The sequence below is a fragment of the Schistocerca gregaria genome, chromosome 6, assembly GCF_023897955.1.
Source record: "Schistocerca gregaria isolate iqSchGreg1 chromosome 6, iqSchGreg1.2, whole genome shotgun sequence".
NCBI lineage: Eukaryota > Metazoa > Arthropoda > Insecta > Orthoptera > Acrididae > Schistocerca > Schistocerca gregaria.
This window is the reverse complement of record NC_064925.1, coordinates 396,641,618-396,653,633: the sequence shown is the minus strand read 5'-3', so window position 1 is coordinate 396,653,633 and position 12,016 is coordinate 396,641,618. Positions and strand designations below refer to the sequence as shown.

The window sequence follows — 12,016 nt, the reverse complement described above, 5'->3', positions numbered from 1 at the left end:
TGACATGTTCTAATTCAATCCTACATAGAACGCTATCACGATGGGAATATCGTGGCGTGTGGGGACTTCAGAGTTCTTTTAATGGATGCTGTGAGTACAGGCATATGCGGTACCATCTTTCCAAATTCAATAATTTCACTACTTCATTCGGAAAGATGAGTTGCAAGATTTTCTGTTTACATGTGCTACTGAAGTTCATCTAAGGGACTATAAAATACTGACACATGCGCACGCAAATTATCCGTTATACCAATCAGAAATCTTCACACTTGGCGATTTTGCTGTCGATCACCAGTTTACACGCCATTTACTGCAATAAGTGACTGACCCTTGTTTCACATTTATATTGCTGAAAAATTCATAGGAAATTGTGGTTGATTCGTGTTCTGAAGTTTAATTTCTTATTGCCATTAAATGTGTTTCGTGTGAATGATAGCAGCGTAATAGTAATTGTTGAAATGTTGTGGGAAGAAGAGCTTCGGGGACTAATTAACTACGAATGTTTGCTACGAATGGGTAGTCCAGGCATGTATTTACCCATCGCGGATGCTGAGTTGAAAGTGTCACCAGTGGCACACTAGCTCGGTGACCTAGTTTGGCCAGCACGGTGCAGCGATGTACACTGAGCACACGCAGTTACGAGAGCACAGGCGGGTTTTGCACACGAGCGCTGCCCGGGTCACGTCGGCACACGCTCGCCGGGGATGCGCCTAGCCGCAACGCACAGAAGGCCACGGGCGGCGGGGTTTTCGCGCTCGTCGGGCGTGCTGCCGGCGCCGCTGGCTGCGCACTGACTGCCGGGACCAGGCGTCGCGGCGCCCTCCCCCCTCCCCTCTCCAACGCCGCCGACGCCGACGCCCAGGACGCCGCTCTGCGGCGCCACCGACGCTCAGCTGCCGGCGTCACCCTGCCCTCGCCGCCTCCGTGGCCCCACTTCCGGGAACAGACGTCGGTCGGTCCCCCTCGGTGCAATTGCTGTTACTATTCAGCCATGTTGTTTACTGGCGGCCCGAGTATAAATCAGTGAACCCAAAAAGCTTTCATGTTGTTTGCTCCGCAACCATCATATACCGTACAAATTCCAATTATTGATGAAGAGTACGCTGAACTAGTAATCTGTAGACATAAAAGACAATATCCTGACTGACTAGCCTTCGCCCAGTCCAAACCGTTAATGTTAGAAACCTGACATTTGGAGTAAGTCTGGATCTTATACTGTTGGCGTCTTTTAAGAACAGATTTTTTGATATTCCAACCTTAAGCGGGTGAAATAGAGGATAAAGATAATTTTTTAATGGGGCTATTAAGGCAATTTTGAAGCAAGTCCTACAAAGATTGGCATTCGGTTTCTCGGTCAGAGATAAAGAAATGCGAGCTTAAGCATTTTTGGAAATTTAACGCTGTGGGGGTGAAATAGTGGCTGAAATCTGTTTTCGAAAATATATCATTATTAGAGAATTACTGAAATAATTTTAAGGCAACATCTATGAACACAGGTATTTGACTTCTCGGCTACAAACAAACAAAAAATAATAAAAATAAGTGTTTCAGGGTTTCTGAAATTCAATCCCTAAGGGAGTGTCTTAGGGGTTGAGATTTCTTACGAAAATATTTCTTTTATGAAATCATTTTTAAAACTGAATCTATGAAAATTTGGATTTGGCTTCTCCCTTAGAAATTAACAAGTAGGTGTTGCACTGGTTTTTGAAATTCCACCCCCATGGGGATGAAACAGGGGATGAAAGTTTTTATGAAAATATTGCAGTGCGCAAACATTTTTGAAGCTAAATCTGTGGACGTCTGTATTAGGCTTCCCTGTTAGAAACAAAACATACACGTGTCACTGTTTTTGGAAATTCAACCCCAATGGGCTGGATACATGGGATGAATTGTTTTGTCAAAATATTACTTCGGGGAAACATTTCAAAGTGAAAGCTTTGAAAACTGGTGTTTTGGGGTTTCGGTTAGAGACGAAAAGTAGGGTTTTGGCTCATTTTTTGGAAATTCGGCCCGTGAAAGGGGTGAAATATGGTTAGACTGATTCACTGAATCATTTTCCCCCAACCGAAACCGCTAAGGATAGAAGCTGCGTATGTGGAGTGTGTATATGTAAGCATCGTTTAAGAATGGATTCTCCGATATTCCAGTCCTAAGGCGGTGAAATAGGGGATGATTGATGGCTCTGAGCACTATAGGACTTAACATCTGAGCTCATCAGTACCCTAGAACTTAGAACTACTTAAACCTAACCAACCTAAGGACATCACACACATCCATGCCGAGGCAGGATTCGAACTTGAGACCGTTGCGGACGCACGGCTCCAGACTGAAGCGCCTAGAACCGCTCAGCCACAGCAACTGGCCCTTGACTTGATCAACGCACTTTGTAGTAAAATAGGACCGGCAAAACAGGGGATGAAACGCTTTTTGAAAGCATGTCGATGTTGAGGCAATTTTGAAGCTAGAACTACGAAAGCTGCTGTTTGGTTTATCCCTCAGAAAATAAAAAAGTATGTGTGTCACCATTTTTTTAAATTCAGTCACTAAGACGATAAAATAGTGGGCGAAAGTTTTCTGAAAAGAAACAAGTACTGGAGAAGTACCAAAGAAATTTTACTTCTATGTCTACGACAATTAGTATTCGGCTCCTCAGTTAGAAATAAAAAATAATACGTGTTTCACTGTTTCTCGGAATTCATCCCCTAAGGGAGTGCAACAGGGGATGAAAATTTTTAAGAAAATATTTCGTTATATTAAAAAAAATCCTGAATTTATGAAAATTGCTATTTCATTTCTCGGTTAGTTATGCTGTAACATTTTGGGGCTGCAAATACGTAGTATCAAATACAGATCTTAGGATGAGTAGGAAATTTCTGAGAATGTATATTTGAAACACAGCATTGTTTAGTAGTGAAACGTGGACTGTGGGTAAACCAGAAAAAAATAAGAGTTTAAGATGTGGTGCTATAGGAATATTGAACATCAGGTTGCTTGATGGGGTGTACAGAGGTTCTCCTGAGTATCAGTGAGGAAACGAACACATGGAGATCGCTGACAAGGAGAAGGCACAGAATGCTACGACACGTGTGACATCAGGAAATATCTTCCATCGTATAAGGCGGAGCTGTCAACCATAAAAACGTCTGGTACACATTCATCAAGTAACTGAAGACATAGGGAGTAAATGGTAGTCTCAGATGTAGACGAATCCGTAGTGGCAAGCATCAAACCAACCAGAAGACTGATGACATAAGGAAGAAAAGTATGATCATAGACTTTTAGGTGTGGTGGATGGCGAAGGGATGCTGTCCCGATGTTAGGCCTGTTACTAGTTTTAGTTTATTATGGGCTTTCTGTTGTGTGGCTAGTTTTGGGATTTTCAGTATACTTTGTGCTGGAAATTATCATTGACGTTTCAGTATTCTAGGTAGTTCAGTATGTCATAAATGGTTAGGCTAAAGTCGGGAGCGAAAGCTGTTTGTGATCCCTCCAATAATCATTTTCTGTGTTGGAAGAGTTTACAATGAGGTGTCATTAGTTATGCCAGGAGGTTATAATAATTACTCTTCGCAGTTGGGGCAGAGAACGTGGCAAGTAGAGTCATTGGTGTGCTCTAAGAGGTGAAAAGGAGAAAGAGTTTTCTGCATCTCTGCGATGTGTAGGATATTGAAGAATTGAATGAGGACTGAGCCTTGTGGCACACCTGCAATGATTTAAGATGTACTTAAGTATGTGGTATTTGTGGTTAAATACGATGGTTGGTTGGATAAGATGGATACAAGAGCCTATATCTGGTTTTAGAAAAGAATATCACAGATTGCAGTCTCATAATTATTTAATTTGAAATTATCAGAATACGAAGAGAACCATTAATTGGGCGGTGGGTGGGTGGGTGGGTGGGTGGGGGGGTTCAAGTTGCTCATCGTAGGTGATGACATTATTGTGACAAAATAAAATACCTACAGCCGTCCTTATGATTTTATTTTATTTTGTTGCAACCATTCTAAATGCTTCAGTACTTCAGTACACCATCTTCTGGCTGTTGTTGAAGCAGTTCGGGTCGGTATGATTCCTATATATATATATATATATATATATATCACAGTGTTGCCCACATAATCTGCATCCCAAAGACCTCCTCCCAAAAGGATGGACATACAAAAAGTGAAGACATTAGAACGAAGGCAGGGTAGGTGCTTGCTTATGCAATAGGATAGAACAGATCGGAAGAAATTGTTCAACAAGATGAGCTTGATGGATCTTTCAAAGAATTTATCGCTAGCAACTTAGACGGATTTAAGGAAGAAAGGATCTCCGACTTCGCGTTCAGCGCGTCTGTCATTTGGAGGAGTCAAGTTAGATTCCCTGTACTGCCAGGTCTCTTAATTCGACAACGGCCGAGAGAGTGGTGTGCTGACCATATTCCTGTCAGTACCGCGTCCGAGTGACACCATATGGTCGGTTGGCGTAGCGCGAGATTCATCGCAGAGAGGCGTTTCCTTGTAGTGATTTCTGCCAAGGAGGAGTAGAGTAAGGACAGCTTTCTACGAGTCAGGTAACATAGCATCACTATTTCTGATGGGTATGACAGCCAAAGAAACTGGTACACCGGACTAATATCGTCTAGGGCCCTCGGCAGCATGCAGAAGCGCTTCAACACGACATGGTATGACCTCGACTCATGTCAAAAGTAGTGCTGGAAGAAACTGCAACCGTGAATCCTGTAGGGCTGTCCACAAATCCGTACGAGTACGAGGGGATGGAGATCTGTTGTGAACAGCACGTTGTAAGACATCCCACATATGCTCAATAATGTTCATGTCTGCGGAGTTTGCTGGCCACCGCAAGTGTTTAAACTCAGAAGAGTGTTTCTAGAGACACTATGTAGCAATTGTGGACGTGTGGGGTTATGCAGTGTCCTGCTCGAACTGCCCAAGTCCTTCGGAATGGACAATGGACATGAATAGATGCAGGTGATCTGACATGCTTACGTACGTGTCATTTGTCAGAGTCGTATCTAGACGCATCAGGGGCCACATGTCATGCCAATTGCACACACCTGTTACCATTATAGAGACTCCACCAGCTTGAACAGTTCCTTGCTGACATGCAGGCTCCATGGACTCATCCACCCGTACCCATACCCGTACACATTCATTCGCTCGATGCCATTTGGAATGAGACTCGTCCGGCGGGGCAACACATTTACAGTCATCAACAGTCCAATGTCGATGTTGATGGGGCCTGCGCGAAGCGTAAAGCTTTGTATCGTGCAGTCATCAAGGCTACACGACCTGGCCTTCGGCTCTGAAAGCCCATATCGATGATATTTCGTTGAATGTTTCGCACACTGATACTTGTTGATGGCACTGCACTGCATTTCGCAGCAGTCTGCGGAAGGGTTGCATTACTATCGCGGTGAACGATTCTCTTTAGTCGTTGTTGATTCCTTTCTTGCACGATCTGTTCTACAGGATTCCCGATATTCACGGTATACTCGTAAAATGATCGTACGGGAAAATCCTCACTTCATCGGTACCTCGGAGATGCTCTGTCCCGCAGCTCATGCGCTGACTATAAAACCACTTTCAGATTCACTTCATTCTTCAAAACCTGCCATTGTAGCAGCAGTAACCGATCTAACAACTGCGCCAGACACTTTTTATCTTACATAAGCGTTGCCGGCCGCAGACCGTATTCTGCCTGTTGTTGTGGCAGTTGCGTGTCATGTATATGAACGTTGATGTTCATGTAACTCATCCTCTTTGTTCTGCGTTGCAAATTTGTGTGCCAGTATCATTTTACTCTATACTGACGGAGTTGGTAAATCGAATACTGTTTTTTCTGTCGTTCTTTGGTATAGAAAGCCGCCGGGATAGACGTGCGTGTTAAAGCGGCGCTTTGGAACGGGGAGATGCCCTGGCGCCCTAGTGAATCAACCAGACAGTTTAACGACGACGGTCGGTATACGGGTCAAGCTGGATGAGGTTTACAGGTCGTTTCATAGTCTACTAGGTGAATACCGCGTTGTTTCCCAAGCCTCGCCTCATTTACACTAATCGCAAACATTTAGAAAAATTGTGCCCCCTTCGACATGTATAAAACATCACGCTGCCAGTTGGGAAGGTATGTTAAATACCGAAAGAAGGTCAGTCGGCCACATCTTAAACTGACCATGCCAAATCCGCTGATAACCATGTCGACGGTACGCCGATGCGGGGAAAGAACATAAGAAAACCAAGTTCTCTGTTTCATAAACTACTGAAAATTGGCCGTTCCCAGTACCAGATTGGACAGCAAGGTATTATCCTCAGTCAAGGTCGGGATAAAGGACAGTTAATGTAACGTACATTATTAATACAATATTACTAGCGACAGAGCAGTGACAGATCCACAACATTGATACGTCGGTATCAGGTGTTAGGGTGTGGGGAACGAAAGGACCAAGTCGAAAATGGATTCTCAAACCAACCTTTACTTACCAGTCATCGAAACAACCAACACTGGGAATAGCAGAGAGACACATTTATATTACAACTTTGTAATTGTTCAAATAATAAAGCCAAAATTCAGAAAAGTATTGCAAAGTAATAGGCGTAACTTTTAAGAATGTATACTTTAAGTATGACAACTGGCAGTGATTTCCTTCAATGTAAGAATTTTTTTAAGCTTTAAACTTGTGCTCTACCTTGTGACTAAATGATAAAACTTAGTTGCGAGGCCTAATTTTCTTTTTTCTGTTTTAAGGAAAACAAGATTTTTTGTGAAAAGACTTTATACATATTCTACTTGTTCAATGCAAATATTTTAGTCAAATTTGTTTGAAGGAGGACTAATAATCCTGGCGGCTCCGGAAGCGGTTGAAATTCTTCGAATAGTTTAAAAAACTAAATGCATGATTTACAAGCTACAGTTTTCAAGTCAGGAAAAAAAAGTTTTTAGAGGTAGAATACATGCATCACTTACAGTACTGCTCAAACTTAGCAGCCTTCTGTGCTGGTAGACCTACTTAGTTGTACCGATTACGCGGCAACGCGTGAGCAGCAGTTCACCTGCTTAGAAAACAAAAAGTTGCGTCTATAACACAACCAACAAACTATCAAAACATGGCCCGTTTTACACCAACTGCGAAGCCATCCAACCTTTTGGATGCAACATATTACATCAGATAATAACGCACGGTCTTGTAAACAACCAATAAGCCCGAAGTTCTTCAAGTTAATTGAACTATTTAAAGCACGTAAGATATTTTCATTCCAACTTTAGCCATAAGATGATTGAAATAGGAAGCTTATTGAAATATTGTAACACAGCGCAAAATCAGTAAAAGCACAGTTCATTATAAGGTTAAGATAAAAGTACACCTTTAGAATTACAACTAAAATGGCATTGCATCATTTGAGCTGCTTGCGCACACAGTTGAGCATGGGTAACAGGACGTAACCACGTACCGCAAGAGCAGCCTTTACCAGTAATTTGGTTGATTCAAAATTAAGATTCCTAACGCTAGTATTCAATACCATAGCCGAGCATATGTAACTTGCCAGGTTCGGTACTGTTTAAACAATTTGCACAGCTTGTGTAACTTAGGCAAGTAAATTACGCAGTAGACACAGGTTATTCTTGTAAGCACAACGGCATCTACAGCGCGAGGAACTCCCACTCACAAACGCGACAACACAGTTGAGATACCACAGCTCAACGCGAAAGTCGTAAAGGATCGCCCAACAGTCAATCATACAAAATCAGTCCTGGATTGGTGAACAGCTTACCCACCAGAATAAACACGCCTGAAGAGAGTAGCGGCAGATAGAAGTCTTGGGTCGACGATAGGATGCAGACGGCTGTATTCCGGCTTCTGCATGGCTACACTGTCCCCCACACGCAGCAAGGACCCTGTTCCGCTATTGGCGTGAAGTCCCACGCCACGTCGTCCACTCACGAGCGTTGCTTCCGTACTCGCCGCAAACGAGCTCCGGGATCGCACGGCCCTTCACCGACTACGGCACGACCAGCCCTGCAACGGCAATGACCGATGGAGCCACTGCCCTCTCTTGGTAATCAGCGTAACTTCCACCGCGTCTCGCCACTGCACACTGCACCGACTCCGTTGAAATATTCCGCTCGCGCCTAAATATGCGATTGCGACCAACCGCACCGCGGCAAAAAGCGGACACGAGAGAGCCAACACACTAACCGTTCCACAGATAGATAATAACAAATTCTATAGACTAGAAAACACAAGAATGCTCAGCGAGTAGGATTCAACTTAACTTGTAAGATGAACAACGTAATAGCATATTTGATAACTGTGAGATATGCAAACGATTCCGGATCATTAGAAACATAAATACACTTTGGAGAGAAGTGTGGATCACTGAATGACATTATAAGTACGTATTCCAAAAAGACAGGTATATCTACAGTTGGCGAGGTACATAGGGGCACAGACATAACTTTAAACCCTTAATACTAAATCACTAGCAACTGATAAGTAGCAGGCAAGTAGCAGCGTTCATAAATAAGTCAACAATCAGTAATTAGTGAAATAAATGGATGTAAGGAATGCATTTTAGTTTTCCGTCTTGATCGCAGAGGGGCAGTTATTATGCTTCACTCGCAAAATACTAGATCTACGGTATATTGATAATTTTTACTTATGGCCGTCTGAAAGCAACTGAATAAAACACAATTTTTTTAGTACCGTACACATTTCGCCTTTCTTTTCTGCAAGGCATCGTCAGTGGCAGGTTGAGTGGACAATTTCTTACATATTACGCTCCTGCTGCTTTTTTGGTGTTGTTCTTCTTCTTGTGAATCCCTATTTGCGGTTTTTATCCCACATTCCACAGCCCTATGAACTGAATGCTTGTTTCAGTGCAATTCAAAACATTACATTGAAACAAGCATTCATCTCATAGTGCTGTGGTAGGTGGGAAAAAACCGCAAATAGGCATTCACAAGAAGAAGAACAACACCAAAAATTCAACAGGAGCGTATTATGTAAGAAATTGTCTACTGATGATGCCTTGCACAAAATAAAGGCGAAATGCGTATGTCACTAAAACTGTGTTTTTTCAGTTGCTGTCAGACGGTCCACAAGTAAAAATTATCAATATACCGTAATATTACACGCAACTGAGGAAGACACGACTACGAAAGTTGAGGATGTCAATTACTAGATCTACATACATACTCCGCAACACACCTGATGGCGGAGGGTATATTGCACCACCGTACCACTGGCAGTTGTTTCCTTCGACTGTCTATATTGCTCCGCAAACGACCTACTTTCTCTTTTCTTCGTGGTCGTTAGGCGAAATGTACGTCTCCGCCAGTAGAATTGTTCTGCAATCAGCTGCAAATGTCTGTTCACTGAGGTTCCTCATCATCCCCTCGGGAAAAAATGTCTTCCTCCCTCCAAGGATTACCATTTGAGTTCACGATGCGTCTCCGTAATACTTGCCGGTTGATCGAACAAATAACGGCAACAAATCTAGCTTCATAGGATCTCAGGATTACGTCAAAATTAGAACGTCGGCCCTGGGTACAATCTATGGCCACAGTATAACTTGCATTTTTACGTGATAATCTTTGTGCAGTTTCCAGATCTGATGATAGTAGTTCACCATGTTATCTAATAATTATTTTTCGATATCGGCGATCCCAAGGGAGAAGTTAAAGGCTTCAAACAGTGGGAGCTATGCAGATATTAAGTATTATGGAGGCCTATTTGAAGCAGTAAAGTTTCTATGAAACGATTAGTTTGTTTAGAATTTTTTCCGAAGTTTCTACAGCACGAAATCAACAACACATTTCATAACCATCGATGGTCGCAGAACCATCGATGCCTGCAGAACACCGCTCTTCGTTAAATGATAAGTAGGTCCAATCAATTCTCATGCACAATAGGTTCTCATGTACAATTCCTGTGAAGGAAGCAATAACGGGGTGCTATTAATACTGCTGCGAAGAAAATACATTAGTTGAACAACTTTAGGTTATCCTGTAGATCCACAAGCTGCGACATGGTCGAAACTTGAACAGTGACCCGAATACAGAATAAATTTCCTTCACGTCTATGGTCTGATATTTTTTACCATCAGACTACTGGTTTCGGTCTATAATGACTATTTGTTACATAGAAACATGTTATAATATAGTGGAAACATTGTGGTATCGTCAAAAAAATGACGATGCCACTCTGGCTCCATTATATTAAGATGTTTTTATAAAACAGATCTGAAGATGGTCATTATAGACCGAAACCTGTAGTCTCATGACAAAGAATTTGTAACCATTGACGTAAAGGTAATTCCTCCTGTAATAATTAAAATCAGTGTAATTATTGGAAGGGGGCACTGTTGTACATATTACCCTACATCAGTTGATTGCCTCTGATGCTGATCATTTAGCATCGCTGCCTTCGGTGAGCATACATCTGGGCTCTTCCTAGTACTTACTCAGATTTTTCTGAGGTAGGGATCTCTGCACTCAAACACGTGTAGCGAAATAAGGAGCTGCCTGAAAAACAAGCAGCGGCAACTTCGGTATCCACCCACCGGCAATAATGTCTGGAGAGCTGGCAAAATGCTGTAAGAAAGAAAGGAAGATCGGGTTAAACATCCGGTCGATATCGAGGTCATTAGAGATGGAGCGCAAGGCGGATTGTATCAAGGATAGGGAAGAAAATCGGCCGTGCCCTTTCAAAGGGACTATCCTGGCATCTGCTTGGAGTGATTTAGGGAAATCACAGAAAACTTAAATCTGGATGGCCGGATGAGGGTTTAAACCGTTGTCTTCCCGAATGGGATTCCAGTGAGCTAACCACTGCACCTCCTCACTCGGTGGCATAAGGCTGACTACTTGTTCCACCATTACACATCGATCCTCGTCGTACTGCTTCGAAGGCTGCACTCATCCTGTCGGAACTCACATGCATGAATGGTTTTTACCTTGAGTGTAAACACCCAATTCTATGATCAGTTACGATCATTGTTGTACGTAACATAGAACGTTATCTCAGATTGTGATATCAAGTATTGGGAGTCGAAGTTGCCGACGGATTTGCTGCCTCTGGATCACGGCGTCTCGGGTTCGATTCCAGGCCGGGGTGAGGATTTTCGCTGCCCGGGGACTGGATGTTCGTGTTTCATAATGATCATTTGTAAGAGTGACTGGATTGGATTCTGAAAGAAAAATGAACTGCTTACAAATTGGGACTTTGAACGCGCGCTGATGACCTCACAGTTCAGCGCCCCACAAGCCAAACGTCATCACCATCCCTAAGTGCATACTCGAGGCTCCGACACCATCGTCCATGCTTCAATTCGGAGGGCCTCTTCCGTGTTGAAGTTGAGGGCTGGATTCTATTTCTTGATGCATTATTCGTAATGAGTCTTTGTATGCTTCGAGCTATACAATTTAAGTACATATTCAGTTTACACTGGTGTTTACTAATTATTTCAGCTCCTGTCAACCTTTCGTATGATGACAGCTGCCGCACCACTCTATAGCCCACCTTTCCTTACCGTTGTGTATGAAGTCGTACACAACACACACTGTCACAAACGTCACAACTACGATTGTCTCCATGCATGAAATACAGCGTGTATCAAAAATGGCCCGATTTACAGAAATCATAACTATTATGTTATTTGAGATATGTGCGTGAGCAACGTATTGTTCGAAAGAGCAAATTCTCGAGGTTTGCATGGTTCCTGTTAGGTAGAAGCAGTGCACTCCCAATTCAGTTCTAGTAAAAATAGTGTCGGACAACAGAGAGCGTTTTGTGTTCTACTTTTCACGCAGTGGGGGTTAGTAATAACTGTTCAGTGTTACTTCCTTCCTATGTATGGTGTGGATCCTCCTGCACCACAGAGCATTAGACGATGGCTTGAAAAATTACTAGAACCAGGTTGTTTGTGTAAAGACAAATCGCCGGGCCGTACCAGAGTGTCCGACACAGACGTCGAACGCATCCTCCATAGTTTCAAAGGTTGTCACCAGAAACCCG

The 12,016-nt window shown here is 42.9% G+C and overlaps 1 protein-coding gene across 4 annotated transcripts in view; it reads right to left on the bottom strand.

The window, feature by feature from the left end:
- LOC126278199 (leucine-rich repeat-containing protein 24) overlaps positions 1-12,016 on the bottom strand; it is a 1,518,316-nt gene that overhangs the window by 736,434 nt on the left and 769,866 nt on the right. Inside the window, exon 1 of one of the 4 annotated variants that reach the window (XM_049978116.1) lies at positions 538-794. The exons of the other annotated variants lie outside the window; for them this stretch is intronic. The gene's annotated coding sequence lies outside the window, so the exon portion shown is untranslated. Of the gene's footprint in view, positions 1-537; positions 795-12,016 lie in introns of those variants that run through there. 4 annotated transcript variants of the gene reach the window in all.